This window comes from Saccopteryx leptura, chromosome 2, assembly GCF_036850995.1.
Source record: "Saccopteryx leptura isolate mSacLep1 chromosome 2, mSacLep1_pri_phased_curated, whole genome shotgun sequence".
In the NCBI taxonomy this organism is placed as follows: Eukaryota; Metazoa; Chordata; class Mammalia; order Chiroptera; family Emballonuridae; genus Saccopteryx; species Saccopteryx leptura.
In genome coordinates this window covers 290,132,145-290,159,993 of record NC_089504.1, presented here as the reverse complement: position 1 = coordinate 290,159,993, position 27,849 = coordinate 290,132,145, and the positions used below count along the sequence as shown (strand labels likewise).

At 44.7% G+C, this 27,849-nt stretch overlaps 1 long non-coding RNA gene across 3 annotated transcripts in view; it reads left to right on the top strand.

The window, feature by feature from the left end:
- LOC136391073 (uncharacterized) overlaps positions 1-24,328 on the top strand; it is a 54,124-nt gene extending 29,796 nt beyond the window's left edge. For 2 of the 3 annotated variants that reach the window (XR_010748808.1, XR_010748807.1), the window contains 3 exons: positions 15,935-16,160; positions 23,728-23,814; positions 24,012-24,328. This is a non-coding gene — a long non-coding RNA (uncharacterized lncRNA). Of the gene's footprint in view, positions 1-11,280; positions 11,980-15,934; positions 16,161-23,727; positions 23,815-24,011 lie in introns of those variants that run through there. The other variant, XR_010748809.1, reaches the window with a different exon arrangement.
- Positions 24,329-27,849: the final 3,521 nt, after the last annotated feature.

The window sequence follows — 27,849 nt, the reverse complement described above, 5'->3', positions numbered from 1 at the left end:
ATTGGAAAAGAGAAAGACTATCTAGGGAGAAGTGGGAGTAAGGGAGGAGAAACCAGAAGAATAAAGAGGAGAAGGGGCCTGCAATGTCTGGGGTCTTACACTCCAGCCTGTGTTCTTGACTGAGGGAACAAGGGCAGACAGAAAATTTGAAAAATAACAAAACAGAGGTGTGGACCTTGCTTGTTATCAGTTCCTTGAAATGAACTCTGCAGCTCCATCAAGAAGAATGAGTGATAGGTTTATCAAGGACAGACCCTCCGGCCTCCTCTTCCCTTCCCCTCCCTATGACATGAAAGTCACATAGGCCTGCAAACAAAGAAGTTATAGAAATCAGATGAAAGCTAAAGCTGTAAAGGTATATAAGATGTGAGAAATCTAACTTTGGGGAGCACATATTGTGTTGCCTCTTTTGGGGTCACACAGCTCCACTGGCTAAATAAATCCTACTTCCTTCATCAAGTTGTCTGGGCATTTTTGTCCTCCTTTGATTCCTGCAATAGAAGGAGGGGAAATTCTTCCTTTTCCTGCTTCACCTGCACTCCTGCTCTGAACTCCACAAAGTTTTGGTGGTACCAAGGTTTGTCGGCTTAATTGTAATGAGAACATACACTTCCTGCTATGCCCTGTATGGCCAGTAGCCGCAGCCACCATCACAGCTGCCTGGCCCGTGCAGGTTCGCATTTGATTTCGGACAGACAGTAATGAAACAACGGAGCCAAGAAGTGGTGGGCCATTAGCTTTAATTCTAGCTTGCAAGAAATACACACAGTGGGAAAACACTTCCCTTTCCATTCAGAGCTCCCAAAGCCACTGACTTATCCAAGTTTCCTAGAAGCAAAGGTTTGTACCTCACTAGCCTTATTCACTTCTGTCCCCCATCTCTTTCTTTCTGCACAAAATCTATAAAAACTGGCTTCTCCTTCAGCACTCTGCCATCTTGGCTGCTTCTCCTCTTCTCCATGTGGCCTTTCTCTGCTCTCCTCTCTAATGTTAATCTCAGGAACCTAGAGAGAGCAAGCTCCCAGTCTGCCCCATTTTATAGTGTAGCAATCAAAACCTTTAATCCAATATACAAACAAGGAAGTCTCTGATACAAGGTCACTTATCTGAGGCATAATGGGATTCCTCATGAGAGTGCACCACCCCACAACATGCAACAGTCAAGCATGTGGGAAAAAGTTTTAGTCTTAAAACTAAGCCTTAGGCTATAAGGACCCTGTCTGCTTCCAGCCTGTCCCCCACACCCAATTGAAACTATAAGCAAGCAAACATATACACCATATTTACAAACTTATTTGACCAACAGCTCCATTCCATTCATCCTCTCTGGTAAAAAGTATGGACTGTCTTTTCCACAGAGCCCTGGCTTACACTGCCTTCTGGCCTCTGCAGACCCCTTTTCCAGGTGTGAATGCTTTCCTCTCCACCTCCATCCAATCAGGAAACTCAAACACCACTGACTCCATAATATATTTTCAGATTATTCTAACCAGAGACCTTTCTTTAACATCTTAGCTTGATTTCAGTAGTCTCAAAAGTTGTTGCACCTTTTATAGCATTGATTTTACTCTGTCATCCTTATTGCTCCTCTATTTGCTTAATCCTCCTTTCTTGATCATGCCTCCCTTTGACACAGACTGGTTTGTAATAAATGTGTGATAACATGGTGTGGATGCCCTGCTCCCTCTTCCAGAGAACAGTTTTCCTCTGAAATCATGAGGGCTGAGTGAAGTGTCCCTATACCATGACTGGCTCCCTGTTAAATCCCCCTAGAGCAGTGGTCGGCAAACCATGGCTCATGAGCCACATGTGGGTCTTTGGCCCCTTGAGTGTGGCTCTTCCACAAAATACCACATGCGGGCGCTACCTTGATAAAGAATATACCTACTTATATATCATAGTTTAAGTTTAAAAAATTTGGCTCTCAAAAGAAATTTCAATTGTTGTACTGCTGATATTTGGCTCTGTTGACTAATGAGTTTGCCAACCACTGCCCTAGAGCTACTTGGCTTCATCCTTGTGCTCATGGGGATAGAGTGGGATAGTTCAGCTTGAAGGCTAAGGGAGTTACCAGGACTAAACGTGGAAAAGCTCCATTGCAGCATGAGTCAGGACAAACTGATTGGTGCTATGCTCTCCACAACCCCTACAAACCTGTCTGTGCTGGTCTCCACTAGTGTTAGTAGGCTTCTAACTATTTCCTCTTTCACTGATCAAAGTGCCTATCCTACCCAAGGAGGAAGAGAGGATTAAGGGATGATGACAGGGTGTTCTGAGCACTTTGAATGACAAAAGGAACACCAAGGGTGTGCAAAGGTAAAAACCATTAAATAGGGAGTTACTTGTGGGGTTTGAAATAAAGTCTTTATTTAACTGGAACAGGTTGACATGCAGTGCAGTGTGCTGTGCACAATAGAGGTCAGGGACTACTGGCTATCGGTAAATGTGCACGCTCAGTGTCTTTAGACTGCCTTGCTGTTAGGAAGATAACAAAGCACACAGGCTTGGTTCTCACTCTCAGCAGCCGAGAGAGATTGATACATTCACCACTTCACTGGCTCCATGGCTTTGAGTAAGTTTCTTTCACTCTTCGGAGCCTTAGTTCCCCTATCTGTAAAATAGTAATACATATTAGGTGTGAAAGTGCATCATAAACTGATGAATACTGAAACGTGTGTAGGGTGTTGTTGTTATTTCAAGTAGCAGCAGTGCGCTTGAATGCAGAGAAGAGGAATGTATACTGTAAAGCCAGGAGCCATGGCCGCCACTATCAAAGCAGCCCGGCCCATGCAGGTTCGCATTGGATTCGGACAGTCGGTAAAGAAACAACGGAGCCCAAAACTGATAGGCCATTTTCTTTCATTCTAGCTTGCACCCAGCGGGCAAGTAAAAACACACACTGGGCTCCAAAACCCACTCACATTTAGTGCTCACATAGCCACTGACTTATCCGAGTTTCCTAGAATCAAAGGTTTCTAGCTCACCAGCCTTATTCTCCTCAGTTCCCCATCTCCTTCCTTATCCCAGATACAAACTCTACACAAACTGGCATCTCACTCAGCACTCCGCCATCTTGGCTGCTACTCCTGGCCTACTCCACATGGCCTCCTTCTGCTCTCTGCTCTGCTCTCTCCTCTAAATGATCCCAGGAACCAAGAGCTCAAGCTCTCGTTCTGCCCCTATTTTATAGTGTAGAAATCCAAACCTTTAATCCAATATACAAAACAGGGAAGTCTCTAATACAAAGTCACTTCTCTGAGGCATGATTGGATTGTACCGCCCTACATCAAAAAGGGTAGGAAAGGCTTAATCCTAAAACCAAGCCCCAGGCTACAACGATCCTGCCTGCCCCCAACACACATTAATATCACCTGGGCAACGGCCTCCACGTGGGCAGCGCCACTTTAACAAAGTGAGCATAATACATATTTTATCTGCCCAACATATACAAAATAAATGTTCAAATGGATCACCCAATCTATCTTTGAAAGAACACTTATCTATAAATAATAAATACAAGGCACACTTTGAAAAATCTAAAAATAGAAATTAGAAAAAAATAGTGGGAGATTATTTACTAACAAAGGTATGTTTATTTTTCCACAGAATAATTGACCACAGACTTTGTTCATTTACCTTCCTATTAATTTATATACCATTAACCCTTTCAGAAGACATGAATATAAAGCTAATGTTAGGCATTATGGTTTGCAGATCAGTCCATAGTTATCTATAAGACAGAAGAAAATAATATTCAATTTACACAACCTTTGTGGTTGTTGGGCAGATAAAATATATTATGCTCACTTTGTTAAAGATGGTGCTGCCCACATGGAAGCCCGTCGCCCAGGTGATATTAGTTGCCCTTCTTGCTTGGAATGGGCGTGATTATATTAATGTGTGTTGGGGAGGGCTGTGAGCAGGCAGGATCCTTGTAGCCTGGGGCTTGGTTTTAGGACTAAGCTTTTCCCACCCTTTTTGATATGGGGTGGTGCGCTCTCATGAGGAATCCCATTATGCCTCAGATAAGTGACTTTGTATCAGAGTCTTTCTTATTTGTATATTGGATTAAAGGCTTTGATTTCTACACTATAAAATAAGGGCAGACCAGGAGCTTGCTCTCTCGTTCCTGAGATTAGCATTAGAGAGGAGAGCAGAAAAAGGCCACGTGGGGGGTGGGGTGGGGTGGAGAAGCAGCCAAGATAGTGGAGTGCTGAGTGAGAAGCCAGTTAGTGCAGAGTTTGTGCAGAATGAAGGAAGGAGATGAGGAACAAAGGTGAATAAGTCTGGTGAGCTTGAAACCTTTGATCCTAGGAAACTCGGATAAGTCAGTAGCTTTATGAGCACTGAATGAGTGGGTTTTGGAGCCCAGTGTGTGTTTTTATTTGCTTGCCGGGTGCAAGCTAGGATTAAAGATAATAGTCCACCAGTTTTTGGCTCCTTTATTTCTTTACTGACTATCCGAATCCAATGTGAACCTGCATGGGTCAGGCTGCTATGATGGTGGCCTTGGCTACTGGCTTAACAGTGGTGCAAAAAGCTAGACACAGCCTTGCAGTGAGCCTACCTCTGGTTATTCACCTGCGGAGCTGCTGTGTGTGGGGGAGACTCTCAGGGAAAAGGAAGATTCTTCCTACATGAGTGCTAAAAACCTGCTTCCACTCCCTGATTCTTGAGCTGGAAGTTTCTGGTGCTTGATGGCTGTAAAGCCAGTGGCCAGGGCCACCATCAGAGCTGCCCGGCCCATGCAGGTTCGCATTGGATTCGGACAGTCGGTAAAGAAACAGCGGAGCCAAAAACTGATGAGCCATCTTCTTTAATCCTAGCTTGCACCCGGCAGGCAAGTAAAAACACACACTGGGCTCCAAAACCCACTCACATTCAGTGCTCACAAAGCCACTGACTTATCTGAGTTTCCTAGAATCAAAGGTTTCTAGCTCACCAGCCTTATTCTCCTCAGTTCCCCATCTCCTTCCTTCTCCAGCGTCAAACTGCACAAACTGGCATCTCACTCAGCACTCTGCCATCTTGGCTGCTTCTCCTGGCCACATGGCCTCTTTCTGCTCTCTGCTCTGCTCCCTCTGCTCTCTCATGCTAATCATCCCAGGAACCAAGAGAGCAAACTCTCGTTCTGCCCCCATTTTATAGTGTAGATTCACAACCTTTAATCCAATATACAAAATAGGGAAGTCTCACTTCTCTGAGGCATGATTGGATTGTACCGCCCCACATCAAAAAGGGTGGGAAAGGCTTAATCCCAAAACCAAGCCCCATGCCCACAGAGACACACATTAATATCACCTGGGCAATGGCCTCCACGTGGGCAGCGCCACTTTAACAATGTGAGCATAATACATTTTATCTGCCCAACAGTGGCCTTTGTGATTTTTGTAAGGGTTACATGTATCCGCGTGCCTGCCAACCATTACTGCATAGGGAATCATAAAGAATACACATCAGACACATGTGTGATTCTTATTTTTTTCAAATATCTGTTGGCAAAGTGGAAGCAGTGAACAAGAAAGAAGTCACCCTTTTCCATACACTCCAGTATGGGCCTGACTACTGTTCTGAGTCTCTGACCATAAAGGGACACTGGTCATAAGCTGGGGCTGAATGGCTGGATGGTGGCAGTGGGCAGCTCAAGGAAGCAGTCACAGAAGCCAAGGCCTCCCAGCTAACCCTTCACTCAGGAGCTAGGAGTAAATTCCAGGAGAAATGAATGCCCTGAGCATGAAAACTAGAAGACGCTGATGAGGAGGTGGTGATGATCCACTGGGTATGAAAGAGAGCTTGTGAGTGCATTGCTTCTTGTTGATGAAGAAGCTCTCGGCAACAAATGACTGTGTACAGATTGTGTGTCAGCCACTGGGCTAAGGTGACTTATCGCATCTGAGAACTTCTCCCAAACACCTTGAAAAGTTCTTATTCCTCTTCCACAGGAGCCACTTGCCTTTCAAAGAGGTGATGTGACATGTCCAAAGTCACATAATTTTGGGTGGAGATGGGACTAGAGCTACGTTTTTTTTTTTATCCCTGGTTCAGTGGACTTCTTACTATCCACATTTGCCTTCATGCTGGGTTGGGAGGAGAGAGGAAGGAGTGAATGCCCATGAGTGATAAGTACAGTGCTTTCTTTTCTTTCTTTCTTTTTTTTTTGTCAGCATGCAGTCCACTTTCACAGCCCCTGAGCTATGTGGAAACAAAGATTTATGAGAAATATCACATTGGAATATTAGCAGGTATTAGGGTGACTCCATAAAAGGGAATATTCTCCAAAGCAGCTTTCTGAGGCACGGATATGGTGGCTGAGGCATCACCTGGAACCACAGACAAGAGATGGTTTTGGCCTCTTGCTGTCACCAGCAAGAACTTAGGGCAACTCTCCTTGTTTATGAATCTCTCTCTTCTTAGCCTGTCTTTACACAAGCATGACACTTGTGTTGTTGGTGTTGCTGTTAAAATGGAAACTGAGGGCTTCAAGGCCAAGGGATCCCAAGATGCATCCTGGCTCTCTCTCATATGAGCCGAAGGCTTAGGACAAATCCCTCACCTTCTCTGAGTCTTGGTCTCTTCTCTAAAAATGGAGCTGATCTTGTTCTCTCCATTCATGGATGGTGTGTAATGTAAATAAAATAATGAGTCATAAATGGTTTTTCTAGTGACTGGTCAAAGTAGGCTCTTGATAGATAATGCATGGCTGATGGCAATTATGAAGGTGGGTCATGAACCCTGATGATGAAAGAACACAAGCTGCTTGGGCTCCGGCTCAAAGTTCTTACACAAAAGAACTCAATGTGGTTAAACAAACAAACTGTTGCAGGAGAGCGAAACCTCGGAGGATTGACACTCAGATAACTAGAAGAGGAAAAAGAGAATTTATTAATAAAAGCCAGTGAAGCACGTGGGGCTATAGCTCCAAAGACATGTGCTCTCCGAGATTAGATTTCTTACATCTTATATACACTTTACAGTTCACATTCATGGGTCTTGTGATTCCTTTGTCTTGAGGTACATATGTCAATCACACGATTTCAGGATGGGAGGGGGCTTACAGGATGCCAGAGGATCATCATTTGTAAATTGCCTATTAAGGAGAAAGAAAAAGGGAGAGGAGAGGGCTACTCAAATCTCTCTCCCCCTCCTACATTCCTGGCTGTTTTACCTTCTTTCATCCACGTGTAGAGAAGGGAGGGGGTCCAAGTCTCCTTCCTTCTTCTATTCAAAACCTTCTAAGTATGAAAACCTCTTCATTTACAATATATAGCCCTTCCTAAGCAGAATTATGATTGATCAGCCACCTTGAGCTGTTGTAAATTACACAGAAGTATAAAAACCATATTTACAAATTCTCTCTGAATGCTTGTCCTAAATTATAAAATATCCTTGAAGCCTCTTAACTCAACGAGGGTTTCCTTCCTCTAAACGAGAGGTTCCTATGGTCATGACGGAGGACTATAATGGATTAAAATGTAGCACAGTTGAATTATCATAGTATGTGTGTTATGTGTGTGTTCATCAGTAGAAGACTGTAAAGCCAGTAGCCAGGGCCACTATCACAGCCGCCCGGCCCATGCAAGTTCGCATTGGATTCGGACAGTCGGTAAAGAAACAATGGAGTGAAAAACTGGTGGGCCATCATCTTTAATCCTAGCTTGCACCCGGCGGGCAAGTAAAAATACACACTGGGCTCCAAAACCCACTCACATTCAGTGCTCACAAAGATACTGACTTATCCGAGTTTCCTAGAATCAAAGGTTTCTAGCTCACCAGTCTTATTCACCTCTGTTCCCCATCTCCTTCTCCCTGCACAAACTCTGCACAAACTGGCTTCTCACTCAACACTCCACCATCTTGGCTGCTTCTCCCCTCCTCCATGTGGCCTTTCTCTGCTCTCTCCTCTAATGATAATCTCAGGAACCAAGAGAGCAAGCTCCCGTTCTTCCCCCATTTAATAGTGTAGAAATCCAAACCTTTAATCCAATATACAAAATAGGGAAGTGTCTAATATCATACAAAGTCACTTATCTGGGGCATGATGGGATTGTACTACCCCACATCAAAAAGGGTGGGAAAGGCTTAGTCCTAAAACCAAGCCTCATGCTACAAGGATTCTGCCTGCCCACAGCCCGCCCCCAACACACATTAATATCACATGGCCGACAAGTTTCATGTGGGCAACGCCATCTTTAACAAAGTGAGCATAATATATTTTATCTGCCCAACAAAGACAAACCTTCTTAAGTTACAACAACTATATCTGTTCAGTATCACAACTGGACCAGAAGTAGTTTAAATTACAATTGATGAAACTTTTGGACTTTGACCAACTGCAAGTAGAATGCTGAAAATTTTCTGCATTTTCTGTAAAAGCTTGTGGTACAAAGGTGTGACTATTGGGAGTTATGCTGACAAAGAGGAGACTAACAGGTGACACAGAACCAGAATAGCACAAGAGGAAAATCCAGATAGGACCACACCTGCCTGGTTCACCCAGTCTAGTGAGGAAGGTGTAAGGTATTATCCCCACCAAGGAAGAGAGAAGGGAGTAGCCACCAAGTGTGGATAAGCAAAAGCTTTATTTAGTACAGTGCTTCTCGGACGAGGTTCTCTGGTCCGGGAGACAGGGGCCAGAGAAGTCACACTGCCTCCCCTGTTTGGGGGTAATTTATAGCATCGGTAGAGTGGTCAGGTTGATATGATGTGATAAAATGTCATTGGCTGACAGACAGTTGCTCTTTTTCAAAGGGCTCCTGGGAAGTTTCTTTCAGCGGGCATGGGTGTGGGTTGTTTCAGCCAGAGTTCCCAGGCCTGGTTCCCCGCGTGACCTTCCCCCATTGCCAACCGACCTTACAGAAGGAACTGTAACTCCTGAAGCACTGTTTGAATTGTTTTGTAGTTTGTTGAGAATGCAATTTTTCTTAAGTTAATATATTTTTTAACAAAGTTCAAATAATTTATACAATAATGTAGGTTACATAATTTTTAATAAGTTTTTTTGCTGTCCATTTCTAAGAACTGAGTTCAAAGGTTTGAGTCCTAAGGATTGAGTCCTAAGTAGTTGGGGAGGAGACCTTCACAGAGCAGAGGAAGTGAAGTCCTCCAGGTATTCTGGCAGGGGAAGGACCTACTCTGCTCCACTATAAGGGGTGTGCTCTTTTGTGTGTGTGTGTGTGTGTGTGTGTGTGTGTTTTAAGATTTAAAAAAAATTGAAGTATATTAGTTTCAGGCATATTACTTAGTGATTCTATATGTATATATATACTTTATGATAGGATCACCACAATAAGTCTAGTAAGAGGTACCAACTTCCAGTTATAAAGTAAATAAGCCACAAAAAATAGTGTATAGCACAGAAAATATAGTCAATAATATTGTAATAACTTTGCATGGAGACAGATATTTTTTTGTTTGTTTCTTAACTAGGAAGATTATGTTCTTACATACTTCCAGGCATGAACAGTGATCAGATTGGTTTTGTTTGAGAATAATAATTACTGTCCCTATAGGTAGTAAAGAGGTTATAGATACCACTAACTGTAGGTCAGCTCATCAATCCTGGGAAGCTATGAAGGTAAAGTTCTATGTTGGAATCATGCCCACTGGTTTCTTTATATTAGTCAGGGTTCACCAGAGAAACAGATTAATAGAGAATTTTTTAAGAAACTGTGGGGCTGGCAAGACTGAAATTCACAGGACAGCCAGCAGGTTGGAAATTCTGGCAAGAGGTGATGTTTTAATCTTGAGTCCAAAAGCAGTCTGAAGGAAGAAGTCACTCTTCCTTGGGAAATCTTAGCCTTTTCTTCTTAAAGCCATCAATTGATTAGATGAGGCCCACCCATATTATGGAGAGTAATCAGCTTTACTCAAAGTCTATTGATTTAAATGTTTAAAAATTTTTTTACAGTAACATCTAGACTAATGTTTGACCGAACGACTGGGCACCATGGCCTAGCCAAATTGGCACATTAAATTAATCATCACATAGTCTGAATACTCTTTTTGGTTTCCCCTGGTTTTGGCTTTTCATAGTCTAGGGTACCCTCACCCTATTTTTTAGTAAATGATTAGTCCCTGTATCTTGGTCTAGATTTTTATTCCTTATCTTTTTTCCTAAAAAGTTGGCCCCAGATTTTTTTAATTTTAATTAAGCAATATATATTTTTCTTATTAAAGTCATTACGGTACATAAAAGAAAATTTAGAAAATTACGATATCAAAAAAAGAATAAACATTACTATAATATCATCTACAGAAACAATTATTAGATTGTATATGTTCTCATGCATTTTTTTATGCACATATGTAAGTAGTGATCATAATGGCTAACATATAACTGTATAACTTACTATAGTGTGTTTCTTAACTCATTCAAGCCTCCAAACATCAGTGAGGAAGGTACCATTATTATTTCTAAATTCAAATGAAAGAAAACAAGGTTCAGAGAAGTTAGGTGACTTGCCCAAGGTCACGGAAGTTGTGAAAGACAGTTGCAGGCACAGACTCAATGTTTGATGAGTATTAGAGTGGAAAGTTCTGGGGGGTCATGGAATTTGCAATGCCTAGTATTCCCCTAATTTGTATCTCTTATTCCATTATTTCCCTAACCCCCTACAAATAATCGATTTCTCAAATGGGAATAAAACGTGGGGGGAGAAAAGCTCTCTGACTCTGGAACCTGGGCTTTTACTCACTTTGTTATAGTGTCCCTCTATATGGATTTTTTCTTTTTATAATATAGGGATTACTTTATATAAAGTGTATTGTTTATTTTTATCTGGTTTTCACACCCTCTTTAAGATTCTAAAATAGCAAAGAATTCCACTAAATAAAGGTGCCATTGCTCATTGAATCATCCCCCTCTTTGCTATTTAAGATGTTTCTTACAAAACACAGATTATGACTATTCTTAAATATATATTTTGTGCCTATTTATAAACTTTTCTCTAATAAATATCTAGAAATGAAATTGTGGAGTCAAAGAGAATCAATAACATTAAGGCCCTCACATGCCAGAGACCAAATAACTCTCTTAAAAGGTGGTTTCAAGTTATACACCCATGAACACAGAGCCTCTACAATGTCACTGATAACCTACTTTTTAAAAATTTCTACTTTATTTGATGCCACCTGAGTGCTGAACTCCCTACATTGTAGCAAGAACCCTTTTTTCCCTCTACCTTTTTATTGGCCACTTGTATTATATATATATATATATATATATATGTTCTATATATATATATATGTTCATTTCTTTCTTTCTTTTTTTTTTTTTTACAGATGGAAAATTGCAATCTTCCTGTATGGCCTGAGGCCACGGCCACCATCACAGCCGCCTGGCCCATGCAGGTTCAAGTTTGATTCGGACAGATAGTAATGAAACAGCGGTGCCAAGAACTGGTGGGCCATTAGCTTTAATCCTAGCTTGCACCGGCAGGCAGGAAATACATACAGTTGGAAAACAATTCCCTTTACATTCAGGGCTCCCAAAGCCACTGACTTATCTGAGTTTCCTAGAATCAAAGGTTTGTACCTCACCAGCCTTATTCACCTCTGTTCCCTATCTCCTTCTCTTTGCACAAAATCTGCACAAATTGGCTTCTCGCTCAGCACTCCACCATCTTGGCTGCTTCTCCTCTCCCCCACATAGCCTTTCTCTGCTCTCCTTTCTAATGCTAATCTCAGGAACCAAGAGAGAGCAAGCTCCCGGTCTGCCCCATTTTATAGTGCAGAAATAAAAACCTTTAATCCAATATATAAACAAGGAAGTCTCTGATACAAAGTCACGTAGGGTGGGAAAGACTTAGTCTTAAAACTAAGCCTTAGGCCAGTGATGGGCAATCTTTTGAGCTTGGTGTGTCAAAATTCACCAAAAACCGAGCATAACTCGGGTGGTATGTCACTTTGAGAAAAAAAACATAATTTCGTGATATTTATAGTTTAAATAACAAAAATGTATAGTTGTAATATATAACTGTATTCAATAAACTAAAAACTAATTATTTAACTTACCTGCTTAGTGACTTCTTTGTTTATCTGTCAGTCAGTTTTTTTTGTTGGTCTTGATATTATTTAACTTGTGTGGGGTGCCGTGAACTAAGATAAGTGAGGGGGAGTGGGAATTCTTTAGCTAACCTGCCTATTAGTGACTTTTGTGTTGCTGAATTTCATTGGCTAAATCTTTAGTTGAAGGTTGGTATTTTGTACACTTCAAGCCCAAGCAAGCGCTACTAACTTCATCTGTCAATCTGTTTCTTTTGTTGGTTTTGATATTATTTAACACTGAGAATAGGTCTCACAAAAGTATGTAGAGGGATAAATTGTGAGTAAAGCCATTGCTATATTTTTCAGGGTGCTAAAAGTGTCCGGTAATCGGTTCCAGGCACTCCAAATTTCCTGTTCGTAGTGGCACTCCTCTTGATTCTCCAAGTGGCACCTTTCAGATTCTCAAGCTATGACCTCAAGTCGACAAACACCTGAGCCAAATGCTGTCTTGAAATTCTGCAAGTTGCATCTTATGTAAATTAAGATGGCTGCCACTATTTCTAACGGCGGGAAATGGCACCCATAGCACAGGCCCTCGCCTCTCCCAGCCTCCCCCTCACTTATCTCGGTAATGATGGTCAATTAGAAATCCACGACACCCCAGAACAGTAGATTGGATGATGGTTGCTGTGGTTATGTGGTTGCTGGTAATGGTGATCACAGGGCCCCCAGAGATGTGTCCCCCATGGCATTTTGCTGCTCCCTGCTCCACTGGCCGAAAGTGAGGTCAAAGATCCCCTAACGGCCTAACTGGAAGTCCCAGAACTAGACGCTCTGTGCAGGAGTTCTGTTGTTTTGGCCTACAGACCTCCGGCACAGAGTGTCTACACTACAGCAAATGTTTTTATCCTTGGCTACTGCACTTGGCCATGCAGGAACCAAGGATGAAATGTCCTTCTCGGCATGCGGCCCCATAGTTCTCTGGTATGTGGCTGCATGCGGCCGCATGTCATCAAAAATGGCTACGTGTGTCAGTGCTGACATGCGTGTCATAGGTTCGCCATCATGGCCTTAGGCTATAATGACTATGCCTGCTTACAGCCTGTCCCTCACACCCAATACAAACTACAAGCGAGCAAACATATATATCATATTTACAAACTTATTTGACCAACATTTCCAAACTAAACTTTTATTTTGCAAATTACTTTTGAACACTTTTTTTTCCTTTATGGTAATGGTGGTCTTTTTCTTTCCTGTCATCTCTAGACTCTGGAGTCTTGGTCTATTTTCTCTAAACACCATGACCTTCTTGATTGTGGGTTCTGGGCAGAGGACTCCTCTAGGAAACAAGCTGTTGAGCCCCTAGGGTGGGGTGTAAGAGGAAGGTGCGGGGCTGCCGCCAATGGCCTTCTGCCCTGTGGCCCAGCTTTGGGCTGGAGGCTGCTGTGGTGCAGTGGAGGTGCTCTTATGGGAGCAGGGATGTGGGTAGGGGATACCTCATCACCTGTCTGGGTCTCAGGGCTCATCTGAAAAGCAGGGGTGATGATGGCTCTTTCCAAGATGCAGTGAGGGTCCAGCGTGACAGTGTGTCGCAGATGCTTATGAAGTATAACAAAGATAAAGTTGTATTATTTGAACTTTGAGTATGGTTCTGCTTCTTCAGGGAAAGCGTTGGGTGGTTTGGGGTGGGCAGGTCTAGGTTTAGAGAACGTTGCCATTTGGGGGTAGATATGGTGATGATCTCTTTACCCATGCTCTCTTAACATCAGTTTCCTCATCTGGAAAGTAAGGATAATAACAGTACCAACCTCACTGGGCTGTGTGAGGATTAAATGAGTTAATCTCTATAAAGCATTGAGATTAGCCATTGGCACCTAGTAAGAGGTTTACATAGATTAACTCTTTTAATCATCAATCCTGTAAGGTGGATACTATTATTATCCTTATTTTACAGGGGAAGAAATAGAGATCAGGTGGGCTACTGGCCAGCCCAAGATTACAAAACTATTAAGTGACTAAACTAGGATATACATCTAGGCAGTCTATCCTGAGACCCACTGCTCCATCTTGCCACTATCTATAGTGGATGGGAGAAAGGGTTAGTAAAGAAGAAAGGAAGACTGGTCTTTCCCTCTCAAAAGTTGACAGGCTTCCTTCAGCCTCTCCTTGCCTAGCCTCCTCCAGCCACACCTTCTCCAGGAAGTCTTCCCAGATGAACCTCACCCATGTGATCACTCCTATTTTCTTCATCTGCTTTGAACTTATAAACCTTGATGTTTGCATAGTGCTTTGCAATGCTTTGAAGTTTTTATTCAAATCAATGGGCATTTATCAAAAGCCTAGAAAACAAGGCTAGAACCATAGATGAAGTATACAGACCTAGTTCCTCCTCTCAGGCATTTATAACCTTGTCAGGCACATAGACAAAGGCAACCATATCAATGAAGAGAAATTGGGATCAGTGTTTGTTAGGCAGATAAAATATATTATGCTCACTTTGTTAAAGATGGCGCTGCCCACTAGGAGGCCGTCGCCCAGGTGATATTAATGTGCGTTGGGGGTGGGCTAAAGGCAGGCAGAATCCTTGAAGCCTGGGGCTTGGTTTTAGGACTAAGCCTTTCCCACCCTTTTTGATGTGGGGTGGTACAATCCAATCATGCCTCAGAGAAGTGACTTTGTATTAGAGACTTCCCTGTTTTGTATATTGGATTAAAGGTTATGAATCTACACTATAAAGTGGGGACAGGACAGGAGCTTGCTCTCTTGGTTCCTGAGATTATCATTAGAGGAGAGAGCAGAAAGGAGAGCAGAAAGAGGCCATGTGGCCAGGAGAAGCAGCCAAGATGGCGGAGTGTTGAGTGAGAAGCCAGTTAGTGCAGAGTTTGTGCAGGGAGAAGGAAGGAGATGGGGAACAGAGGTGAATAAGTCTGGTGAGCTAGAAACCTTTGATTCTAGGAAACTCAGATAAGTCAGAGGCTTTGTGAGCACTCAATGTGAGTGGGTTTTGGAGCCCAGTGTGTGTTTTTACTTGCCTGCTGGGTGCAAGCTAGGATTAAAGACTATGGTCCATCAGTTTTTGGCTCCGTTGTTTCTTTTTTTTTTCTTTTTTTTTTTTTTTCTTCCATTTTTCTGAAGCTGGAAACGGGGAGAGACAGCCAGACAGACTCCCGCATGCGCCCGACCGGGATACACCCGGCACGCCCACCAGGGGTGACGCTCTGCCCACCAGGGGGCGATGCTCTGCCCATCCTGGGCGTCGCCATGTTGCGACCAGAGCCACTCTAGCGCCTGGGGCAGAGGCCAAAGAGCCATCCCCAGCGCCCGGGCCATCTTTGCTCCAATGGAGCCTTGGCTGCGGGAGGGGAAGAGAGAGACAGTGAGGAAAGCGCGGCGGAGGGGTGGAGAAGCAAATGGGCGCTTCTCCTGTGTGCCCTGGCCGGGAATCGAACCCGGGTCCTCCGCACGCTAGGCCGACGCTCTACTGCTGAGCCAACTGGCCAGGGCTCCGTTGTTTCTTTACCGACTGTCCGAATTCAATGTGAACCTGCATGGGCCGGGCTGCTGTGATGGTGGCCCTGCCTACTGGCTTGACAGTGTTGTAAAAGAAATATGAACACTGTACTATAGAAGTAGGAGAAAACAATGGTTAATTCAGAATGGAGGGGGATGGTTCTGGGACAGCTTCACAGCCCATGCATTTGTACTGGGTCCTGAAGGAAGGGGAAGACTTTAAAAGGTAGTGTGAGGGGACAATCACCAGAGACAAGAGCTTGGACTCATCCAGGCTGTAGAACAGGCAGGCTGACGTATGACAGCTGCCAGTACTAGTCTGCTACTTCGGGGTCCTCAGGAACAGGAGCAGGAACTCTGTCCTGAGGACTTGTTCATGTGTTTGCATCTCATTTGACTTGTCAGTCGACACCCTGCTTTCTGTGTTCTTTTGCAGGGATAAACTGCGAGAGGCCGGCTGTCCTCTGGCTGTGTGCTCACCTGCGTCACTCCATCCCTCGCCTGGCCGAGCGTCCCTCTGGGCAGATGTGACGGTGGAGTTGGAGCCGGCAGTAGCTGTGTTCCACTCAGTGCCTAGCATCTTCGTAGAGAAACCACGGGAAGCTGCCCTGCCCTTGTGCCAGGGAAAGCATCCAGTTGTGGTCCTTCATGTCCTTCTGCAGGTCTGGCTTCATGGAATGGGTGCCAGGGGCTTGGGATTCAGGCGAGGAATTTAAATACTAGACCACTTCTGAATGAGCAAGGAGCTCTTCCCAGATGTAAAGCCAGTAGCCACGGCCACCATCACAGCTGCCTGGCCCGTGCAGGTTTGCATTTGATTCGGACAGACGGTAATGAAACAATGGAGCCAAGAACTGGTGGGCCATTAGCTTTAATCCTAGCTTGTACCCGGCGGGCAAGAAATACACACAGTGAGAAAACACTTCCCTTTCCATGCAGGGCTCCCAAAATTACTGACTTATCCAAGTTTCCTAGAACCAAAGTTTTGTACCTCACTGGCCTTATTCACTTCTGTTCCCCATCTCCTACTCTGCACAAACTCTGCACAAACTGGTTTCTCCTTCAGCACTCTGCCATCTTGGCTGCTTCTCCTCCCTTCTATGTGGCCTTTCTCTGCTCTCCTCTAGCACGGGCTCCTCTGCCCCATTTTATGTGTAAAAATCAAAACCTTTAATCCAATATACAAACAAAGAAGTCTCTGATACTAAGTCACTTATCTGAGGCATTTTGGGATTCCTCAAAAGGGTGGGAAAGGCCTAGTCTTAAAACTAAGCCTTAGGCTATAATGACCCTGCCTGCTTACAGCCTATCCCCCACACCCAATGCAAACTATAATCGAGCAAACATATATATCATATTTACAAAATTATTTGACCAACACTGAACATTTATTTTTTATTTTCCCATCCATCCACTTACCTATCCAACAAACATTTGCTTAGCCCCTTTCCTGTGTCAGGCAATGAACTTGATGCTGGGATCCAAAGACCAAAAATACTTGATTCTTGACCTCCAGCTCAAAGTTTGAGTGCTGTGTGATCACACAATTATAACACTGATCACTTTGATCAGGTTAACACAGAAAAGGGCACCTAACACAGAATTGGGATTAGGATGTTGATGATTCTTGAATAAAGTCTCAATGGACAAAAAGGAGAGAGGGGACGTAGTGCAGGCAGAAGGTACAGTAGAAGGTGGGGGCATGGGCGCCCAGGGACACTTCTGCTGGGGCAGGAGGAGTTGGGGGTAGACACTGCTGAGCTGTATGGCTGGAAAAGGCAGGTGAAGTCAGGTCCAGAGGTTCTTCTGGGCCATGCAATAGTGTTGGGATGCTACTCTCAGGGCCTTGAAGGGTTCTGAGCACATAAAGAACTTGTTTAACTCTGCATTTAATAAAGAAACCTGACTTCAGTGAGCAGAATGTGATGTGGGGGGCAGGAGTGAAAGCAGGAGAACTAGGTTGGAGGCTTCTGAAGTTTTCCAGGAAAAAAAAAGATGGGGACCTGGTCTGGGGTAAGGCAGGGGGACTAGAGACAGGAGAGATGTCAGAGGTACTGAAGGGGTAGGAGTCACAGGACATGGCTAGCGAGCAGATGTGGGTGGGGAAGGACAGGGAGGCATTAACAATGACTTCCAACGGTCTGTTTTGGCCACTGAGTGGCTGGTGATGCTCTTCATGATGACAGAAAACAGGAGGAGGGGCAGGTGTGCATCAAGCCTGCGGATGGAGAGGAGTCCCGTCTCGGGTGTGTTGAGTCACCTGGAGATGGGGCACCAGAGCCCCATCAGGATACACGTCACAGGGAAAGGGTGAAGGAAGGATGTTGGGTGTAAGTGGAGTATAGGAAGCAGATCAAGAAGGTCATTTTAAAGAGGGCTGGGCAAATGTTGGAGAGGCTGTGGAGAAAAAGGAACCCTCATACACTGTTGGTGGGAATGTAAAGTAGTACAACCATTATGGAAGAAAGTATGGTGGTTCCTCAAAAAACTGAAAATAGAACTACCTTATGACCCAGCAATCCCTCTACTGGGTATATATCCCAAAAACTCAGAAACATTGATACATAAAGACACATGCAGCCCCATGTTTATTGCAGCATTGTTCACAGTGGCCAGGACATGGAAACAACCAAAAAGCCCATCAATAGATGACTGGATAAAGAAGATGTGGCACATATACACTATGGAATACTACTCAGCCATAAGAAATGATGACATCGGAACATTTACAGCAAAATGGTGGGATCTTGATAACATGATACGAAGCGAAATAAGTAAATCAGAAAAAAACAGGAACTGTATTATTCCATACGTAGGTGGGACATAATAGTGAAACTAAGAGACATTTACAAGAGTGTGGTGGTTACGGGGGGGGGAGGGGGGAATGGGAGAGGGATAGGGGGTGGGGAGGGGCACAAAGAAAACAAGATAGAAGGTGACAGAGGACAATCTGACTTTGGGTGGTGGGTATGCAACATAATTGAACGACAAGATAACCTGGACTTGTTATCTTTGAATATATGTATCCTGATTTATTGATGTCACCCCATTAAAAAAATAAAATTATATAAAGAGGGCTGGAGAAGAATATAAAGCTGTACCAAGGAGAGGGAGCAAGTGTGGCCTGTGTCAGAGGCAGAGAAGGGCAGGCTGGAGGGCTCTGGGTGGGCAGTGGGAGCAGGACACAGCAGACGCTGGACAGGAGGAGGAGTCAGGATACAGTTGGTAGAGGAGTGAGTGGGAGGTGATGCGGGGAGAGGGAGTAAGGAGAACTTTTCCCATAAGTTTGCCTAAGAAGGGAAGGCCAAGAGAGGGGCGATGAAGGGAGAGACCAGAATCCTTTTCAGGTGGAAAAGGCTTGATCATGCTGTTATGCTGAGGGGAAGGAGTCAGTAGAGAGAAATGTGGAATATAGAAAGCCTGTGTCTCTAGATTCAAGAGGATCCCAGAGGGGCCTCTGGGCCACAGGAAACTTCAGTCCTTGTAGGTTAAGTAGCCTGATGGCCTGAAAGGCTGACATGCCAAGTCACTCTGTCATTACCCAGGCCTCAGCTCCTTGTATACTCCACCAAGGGCTGTTTTGGACCTTTGTTTAAAAAGGTAGCCTCCTCTAGCAGAAGAGCTGATTCGGAACCTAATCCAAACTTCCACTTGTCTCCATGGCTTCAGCCTAAATTTAGCAGCAGGAAGTTTTCCTTGGGTCTCTGCTGCCAACAGCTGCAGCTGTGCAGTGGGGCGGGTCATGAGACACGCCTGGCACTAGGGTAACCCAGTTGAAGCCTCAGACCTAAGCCAGGCACAGGACTGGGCTAATTTAACAAGGACCTGTGGTCAGGCTGCCACCTAGTGTTGGGCTGTGTGTATAGCAGGAAGACTGTTAAGGCACCAATCATTAGTGGGGAATAGAAAAGAAAGATGGAAAACCAAAAAACCAGCAGAGGCCAGACTTCAGAGTCTCACCATCCTGAACCAGAAAGAGAATGCATTTCAGATGGTGAAGACAAAGAGTGAAGTTACCAGTTAGCCTGTGACCGGAAGCCAAATAAGTAAATAAAATAACAGCACAGAGTTATAGTTCACAAGGCACATTCCCCTGCATTCATTTGACGAGTCTCAATGGATGCATTGAGTTAGTGATTATTATCTCCCCTATTTTACAGATGTGACTTTATCCATGGAAAGTTCAGAAGATTTGTCCTTGTCAGTTGCTAGTTAAATGGCAGAGCTGGGATTGGAACAGGGGTTTTTAGGCTTTGAGAAGTGGGGATGAGGCGGACACTGAGGTTCACTTTAGGAGCAATAGGAGCAGTCTAGGCAGAAGTAAGCATAAAGCGTGGAGCACCTGGGGAAAACTGAGCAGTGGAGACCTGTGCTGTGGCAGATGGAGGCAGAGAGTGAGGCTCGGAGGTGGGGAGCCCCAGCACCTCCCAGGATGTGTGCAAGTGGCTCCTGGGCTTCAGGAGGGGCTGCCAGTGCAACGAGCTCCAGAAAGTTCTGCACAGGAGCCGTGAGAGGGTCATTACCAGACGTCAAGGACCTTGGGGAGGAGGGACCAAGGGGTACTGACAAACCAGTCAATGACAGATCCAATCAGTGATGTTTGGATTGCTAACCAGCAGCTGGAATGGAGGACCCAAGATCAACGAAGTGCACCAGGCAGTAGGCAGGGCCCTAAGAGCAGGTAACACAGGGGAGTATGGGCTAGGTGTCTTCTGGAAAGGTCAAGGAGAAGAGCAAATCCAGCCAGTGCCCCTGTTTGCAGGCACCAGCTAGGAAGGAAAACCAAGGGACCTCTGAGGATGCTGGTGGGTGGGTAGAACTGCCTTCAGTTCAGAGCCCGAGGTGAGAAACAGCACAAATGTTCTGCGTCTCATCGGCCTGGACCATGCCAGTAAAGGTGTGGGGCCAGCACCTGGGGGCAGGTAGCAGACTCTTGCCGAGAGTAAGAAGACAGAATCCTGGGTAGCACATGCCACCAAGCCAATCTGCACCTTCAAATGCTACACAGTAGGGATTCTGTGCCTGCCACACCCTCCCTCTTCCACCATTTCCCAGTTACTCACTTTTGTTTTAATCTCCTGTTGGTTTCCCAAATGAAGTTCCCTGTGAAAAAATCACACATCCTCCCTTTTATCTAAACAAGAAGGCAGAATCATTTGTTCCCAAGCAGAACAGGGTAACTGAGAGACAGAACATCTCTTGAGGCCCAGGCCTGAGAGTTTGAATTGGAAAGTTGGTAATCTGAGTCAGGGAGAGGAGCAGCTTGAGAAGAAGCCGGGCAGCTTGGGCTCTGATGTCACTGGTGGTGACAGTCCCTCTGAGGCTGTCCCTCTAACCTCCCGGGCCCCACCAGCCCTCTCCTTTCCACACACACTCAATACCTCCTTACCTCTGTTCATGACTAATGGCTAATTAGGTATATAGCGAATCAGATCCTAGTGGTAATCTATCAATAATATTAATCAGTGACTATGTACCTCAACCTTTGCTACTCCTACTCAGACTGTCTTAAAATTTTCTTTTAAATGAAAATCTAGCTACACAAGTAATATGGCCCTACTGTGGAAAATCGGGGAAGTATAACAAGGACAATATAAATCAGATTGTCTTTTGTGTTAATTAAAAATATGACACAGCTCTGGCTGGTTGGCTCAGCAGTAGAGCATTGACCTGGTGTGTGGAAGTCCTGGGTTTGATTCCCCATCAGGGCACACAGGAGAAGCACCCATTTGCTTCTCCATGACCCCCCTTCCCTTTCCACAGCCATGGCTCAAATGAGCAAGTTGGTCCTGGTGCTGAGATGGCTCCATGGCCTCGCCTCAGGTGCTTAAAAAAAAAAATAACTTGGTTGCTGAGCAATGGAGCAACAGCCCCAAATGGGCAGAACATCAGCCCCAGATGGGGGTTGCCGGGTAGATCCTGGCCAGGGCGCATGCGGGGGTCTGTCTGCCTCCCTGCCTCTAAGTAAAAAAGAAGAGAAATATGACACAGACAATAATGTGGTGATTATGAGAGGGGAAGGAGGGCGGGAAAAGAGGGTAGGGAAGGAAGAAGAAGGTAAAGGGGGGATAAATGGAGACGGAAGGAGACTTGACTTCAGGTGATAAAGTGCAATGCAGTGTACAGATGATGTATTATAGAATGGTTCACCTGAACCCTGTGTGATTTTATTAACCAATGTCACCCCCATAAATTCAATTAAAAAATAAATAAACATCCTTATCTTTGATGACTAGTTAGTTCTTCCCACTTCTCTTCTCAGACACTAAAGGGTCCCAGTGCTATGGCACCTTGTATATGGTAAGTGCCCAATCAATACTTGTGGAGTGGCTGATTGTTGCCTGGTGCCCAGTGAGTTCCAAGTTTCCTATAAACATTGGATAATGAGGTACATGCCGGAGGTGGTGACTCGTCGGCAGCATGGTGGTTAAGCAGCTGGCTGAATTCTGCACAGATTTGTTTTCTCCAAGTTTCCTGCCATGACAACAAGCTCAACCCAGCAGGAAGTGACTTTGGATGGTGCTTCTGGATCACCTGAGTGTGAGTCAGTCTTGAGAGGAGTTAGTTTCTCCACAGTCAGGTACTGAGTACCTACTGTGTGCCAGACACTGTGCAGGCTACCGGGAATATGACGATGAAGTTGTTGGAGACAGGATCCACACACATTGGATGGCTACCTAATAAATGTGGTCCCGGAGTTAGATACAAAACACTGGGAGAGCAGAGGAGGCTGTCTCTGGGGGTGGTCACTCCAGGAAGGCTTCACAGAGAGCCGGCCTGAGAGTTGGGCCTTGGATGATCAGTGCAATGCAGTAGATTGGAGGGCTTTGGGGCCAGGTGGAAAAAAGAAAAGGTATTCTTGAAAAAGTGCAGAATAAAAGCCGTGACCTGGAGGTATGTAGGCTTAAAGTGTGTTTCAGGAACACCCGAGGGGCCTTCCATGGCTACATGTTTAAATCCAAGCCGCACTGTCCAGAGGGCCTGAGGGCAGCGAGCTGCTCCGGGACTGCAGAGGGCCTCCTCTCGCTGCCCCTCGCCTCTCCTTGGGTTTATCTAACAAAGAACAGCCATGTCTGCTCATGCAGGCCAGGCCCACTTCCAGTGCCTCCTTCCCTGAGGCTGAGACAGAGCGTCCAGACAGATGTGGCCATTCCTCCTCTGGCCTCCCCAGCACCCTGTCCTTGCTGCGGTCATGGACCCTAACACACCAATCGTCTCTCCTTTCGGGTCTGTTTTCTCCACCAAAGTATGTGCTTCTCACAGGCAGGAAATGTACTGGGTTTGTCCCTGGATTCCTGGCATCGGGCGCTGACCTCATATACAGCACACACTCAGGAAATTCATTAGGCAGTTTGTTCCAGGAGCACAGCCCCATCACCCAGGAGACCCTGGCCCAATGTCCCCCCTGAACCTCTTCAGGGATGGAGGTAGGACTGTAAGCAGTCTGAAGCAAGGGTGAGATGATCCCAGGTACCTTGTCCTCATCAACACCAATTAATGCCTGCTTGAGAAGGGCACAGTGGAGGCTTGTGTAAATAAGAGTCAATTGTTTGATGAATGGAAACAGGTTGTCAGCTGTCAGCATGACAGGTACGTGTTCCACAACCTCTCCCTCTCTGTCTGCTGAGCTGGCATGTGACAGATTTCAGTGACAAATGCTTGGAATGCCTTGAAGATCCTGCTCCAGCCAGCAAGCTGAGTGCTATTGGCACAGGGAGGACCCTGGTGACAAGTGTGACCTGATTATACTGGGGCCCTTTGTCCCTAGGATGGGTCTTGGGAGCCTGCCCAGTTGCTGAACCAGCCACTGAAAAGCCCACCATGGACTCTCCTGGGTCCTGTCCTGTTGCATCATTGACCCAATTTGGGAACCCTGACCTTGACTTTTTATACTAATAGTCAGCTGAATGTTCAGGATACTTTTATAAAGTCCTAATACCTACAGGGGAGTTTGTGATGATGCCTTTCCAAGGAAGTGTAGATGAATGAATGGCTAAGCAGAGGGATGGGATATGGATAGACAGATAGATCATCAGGTGGATTAGCAGGTGGGGGATTGAGGAGGAGGACAGATGGTGCATGGGAGGCAGCCTGTGCTTATGGCCATCCTAGAGATATCAAGTCCTGCAGTTGGTGGATGTTGTCATAGAGTACCTTGGCTTCTGAAGGTTTGCTATGAATAACCAAAAAGCTAAATGTAAACAGATAACTCTTCAATTTACTTTTCAGGAAACAGCAACAAATTGAAGGCAACTGATACCTCTTCAAAGATTTGCTACTTATCAACACTTTCAACAAAGGCTGACTTAACAGCAGGTGCACTGGGCGTGTGCCCTGGGCCTCCACTTCTGAAGGGCCCCTCAAAACCCAACTTACACTTTTTTCTAATGACCCCAAGTTTGGTTTCATATGTGCAATTTTAACATTAAAAATACATAATATTTTTTATTTATTTAAGAATATGGTTAACATGTATTTTTATCTTCCCTGTCTCTTTCTCTCTTCTCTTTAAGGGACCCAATATTTTCTTCTGTGTCCAGGGCCTCAACTGACCTTAATCCGCCTCTGACTTTCAAGCATGAAAAGTCTGTTTCTTCCCCTCCACAGGAGAGAGAGCAAGATAACCTGCCGATAGAGCATTCTAAGAAGAGTACACCCGTGAAAATAATATAACAAACAATAAAACCAGCCTGCAAACAGTTTGACATGTGTCTCCTCCGTGAACCCATCATTCTTTGTTCTGTGTGGCCGTGCTCGTGCACGGGGACTGTGTATTCTATAACCCGCACTCTGTAACCTACTTTCTTCACCTCCTATGATGTCATGTGCATTTCTGTGTTGCTACATAGTCTTTATAATTACTTTAAATGACTGTAAACTATTCCATTCCTTATAAATATTTAGGTTGCTTGTATTATTTTGTTTTCCTTTGATCATTTTCACAAATTAATAAGTGTTAGGTATTTCACTGAATGCCTGGAAAAATGTATTTACTTAGCCGGTGCTTTATTTTCTTCCTCTGTCTCTCTCTCTCTCTTCATGTATATCTTTAGATTTGTTTTTCTCCTTTAGGATACATTTCTTAGCATAAATATTAAGTCCAGGAGTTGCATGGCTTTTCACATGTATTGTTGCCATGTTGTTTTATTAATAACAATAATGATAATATAAATGGCTCCACAATTATACATATTATTTCATAAAATCCTCCCACCATCTCGAAGGGGTAGCCATTACTCCATTTTAAATGAAAAGCAGAGGCCTGCAAGTTTAAAGTAATTTGTCCAACATCCATGTCTGTTCTGTTTTCTTTTTCCTCAGGGTCTGGTACAGTGTGTGGCACAGAGAATGACTTCAGTAAATATTTGTTGAATAAAGTTCACAAATGAGGGGGTCATAGTTCAACCTCAGGTGCTTTTCCCTTTAAAACAAACCCTCTAAATTTACTGTAGCCATGAAGCACATTCACTGGGACCAAGGGGGGTAAAAATGCAAGTGTTGCTATACCTTTTCATTAAAAGACTCAGACTTAGTGAAGCACCCAGTCAGGCTCAAAGCGAATATGCAAGAACTAATGTTGTGTTGTGGGTGAGAGTTTAGTACCCTAAGTATAGTTACTGGAACTATAAGTATGGTATACAGCTGGAACTGTACCTGCTTGACTTTTTCCTGAGAACACCCATGCAGAGCTATTATATAGTTCTGAGAACAGTGCTGTAGGAGAATGGTCCTAAGTGCTTGGTGGCTACATTAAATTTAGAGGGCTTGCTGCTGTCTTCTGGTTGTGTGCCTTGGTGATGCTTTAACAGAAATACCATCTTTATTGGAATCATTCTCTAAAATCCAGCTCTATGGGCTGAAGAGGTAGAATAGCTTCCTGGACTGAACTTCCTTTAGTTCTATCATTCCCAGTTTCAGAGAATGCATCCCAAACAGCCCCAGCCCCAAGAGTCCTAAGTAGTCACTTCCTAGAGTTGTGTCTTCATGGCACAGAGAAGAAACCTTTGCTCCTTTCTGTTGCATTGGATGTATGTGTTAAGTGACAGAATGGTTCTTCAGTGACCTTTTAAAGAATGAGGTCTGTCCACTGATGCTGCCTGGGTCAATGACAGGGTTGGCCCAGGGTTATGGAGGATACCCATTGTGGTAGGGCTTCCTGTGAATTGAAGAGCTACTCTAAACCCTGACTGTATATTGAAAAGAATGTGGAAACTTGGGAAGTAATCACAGTTAGGAGGTAACAGTGGGAGTAGTCATTAAAGGGACCAGAGATAGCAACATAGCTAAAAGGTCTGGTAACAAAAGACCAGGCCTCCCAAGCAATCCCACTTACATGTATTGAGCTCCTGCTATGTATATATCTGTCTTCAAGACAGATACATAGACTTTGCATCTATGCCACAGTCTACCTGGGAGGCAGGTACACAAAACAACAGTAGCAATAACAGAATACAGCATAATAAATGTTCCACTAGTGCCCTGGTTGGCAAACTGCGGCTCGCGAGCCACATGTGGCTCTTTGGCCCCTTAAGTGTGGCTCTTCCACAAAATACCACATGCAGGCACTACCTTGATAAGGAATGTACCTACCTATATAGTTTAAGTTTAAAAAATTTGGCTCTCAAAAGAAATTTCAATCGTTGTACTGTTGTTATTTGGCTCTGTTGACGAATGAGTTTGCTGACCACTGCTAGTGAGATAATCTATGGGCTCACAGAGAAAGGAACAAGATACCAAGGATCTGCAAATATTTCAAAGAAATAATGTTTGGACCTTGCACTGAAGAGTAGAAGAGGGTTAACTGGTGTAAAAGAACTGGAAGAGCATATTGGTCAGGGAAAAGCAAAGTCCCAGAGGCTCACAAAGACATAGAAAAATCTAGCCTCTTGAGTGAGGAGGGGTTTCCAATGGAGGAGATGCCAAAAGTGGCTAAGGCATGTAAGAGGCTGAGCTGGGTAGAAAGGTTGCCATCAGAGCCAAAGCAACCTTGAGCTTGAGCGTGTGTGTGTGTGTGTGTGTGTGTGTGAGTGTGTGCACTGAGCGATCTCAAGCCCCACTGCTGTGGGTAAAGATGGATAAGATGTGAATAAGTGAGGCTTCTCTATTCCTTCCTTCAAAGAATGTTCATTAAGCACCTGCACATGCTAGGCACACAGAGAAGTGGGATGAATGAGGGAGACCACGGCTCCTACCCTCGTGGAGCTTACATTAGTGAGGGAGGCAAAAATACACTAACAGGCAAAGTCATTACAGAGTGGTGGGACTGGGGAGGAAGTGAACATGATGGTCTGATACCTAATTAACTGTATCTAAGGAGGCACTGCTTCAGGGAGCCAGGCCTGCCGGCCTCCCCAAGAAGGGAGCATTTGAGCAGAGGCCTAAAGATTGAGAAAGAGCATTATAAGAAGAGGAAAACTTCAAAACAAATGGGAAAAATGGTGTATTTGTAAAAGAGAGAAGAGGTGAGCAGGGCCTGAGTGTGGTGAGGAGAGAGGGTAGGAGATAATGTTCAGTGAGTTTGCATTTTATTCTAAGAGCAAAGAAAAGCCACTGAAGGGTTCTAAGAAGGGAGAAGAGACTTTGGTTTTATGAGTAAAACAAGTGCTCTTCATGCTGCATGAGCTGAGCTTTCAGAGCTGGAGGAAGGGCAGAGAGGCCAGCTGGGAGGCCACTGCAGAGGTTCAAGCAGAGAGGAAGGCGGCTTGGACTGAGGTGGTGGAAAAGGAGACAGAGACAGGCAGGCAGCTTCAAAATGCACTTGGTGATTAAATGAAGGGACTTGATGTGTGGGCAGTGAAGAAAAGGGAAAAATTAAGGGTGACTTCTAGGTTTGGGGTTTGAGCAAAATAAGAGTAGGGTCTTTTCCAGAAGCTTGGGTCCTGGGTTCTGCACATCTTTCCAGAGAGGGACACTGCTCCCGCAGCATGGCCCGTGGTGGAGAAACTGTCCTTCCTCTGGGTTATGGAAGATCAGCGAGATGACTCTCCCCATGCCTTCTGTAAAAATGGCCTCCGGTCTGGAAAGTGGATCTTCCCGGGCCATTAGCTTACGCTCATCTAGCCAGGGAAAATGGATGTATCTAACATCCATTTATCTAACATGTATTTATTAAGCACCCATTGTGTGCCAAATTCTGTTCTGGGTGTTAGGGATATAGCAGTGTGCAAAACATGCAGATGGCCTACCCTCATGGAGCTTTTGTTATAGTTGGCTAGAATAACAACAAACAAAAGAATGAATGAAGCATATCAAAGAGACGCAAGCACTGTGGAGAAAATGCAGGGCTGGGAGGGAGTCTGGAGGTAGGTGGAGGGAGGCATTAGAATGGAAGATTGGCATGCACGTGGTTGC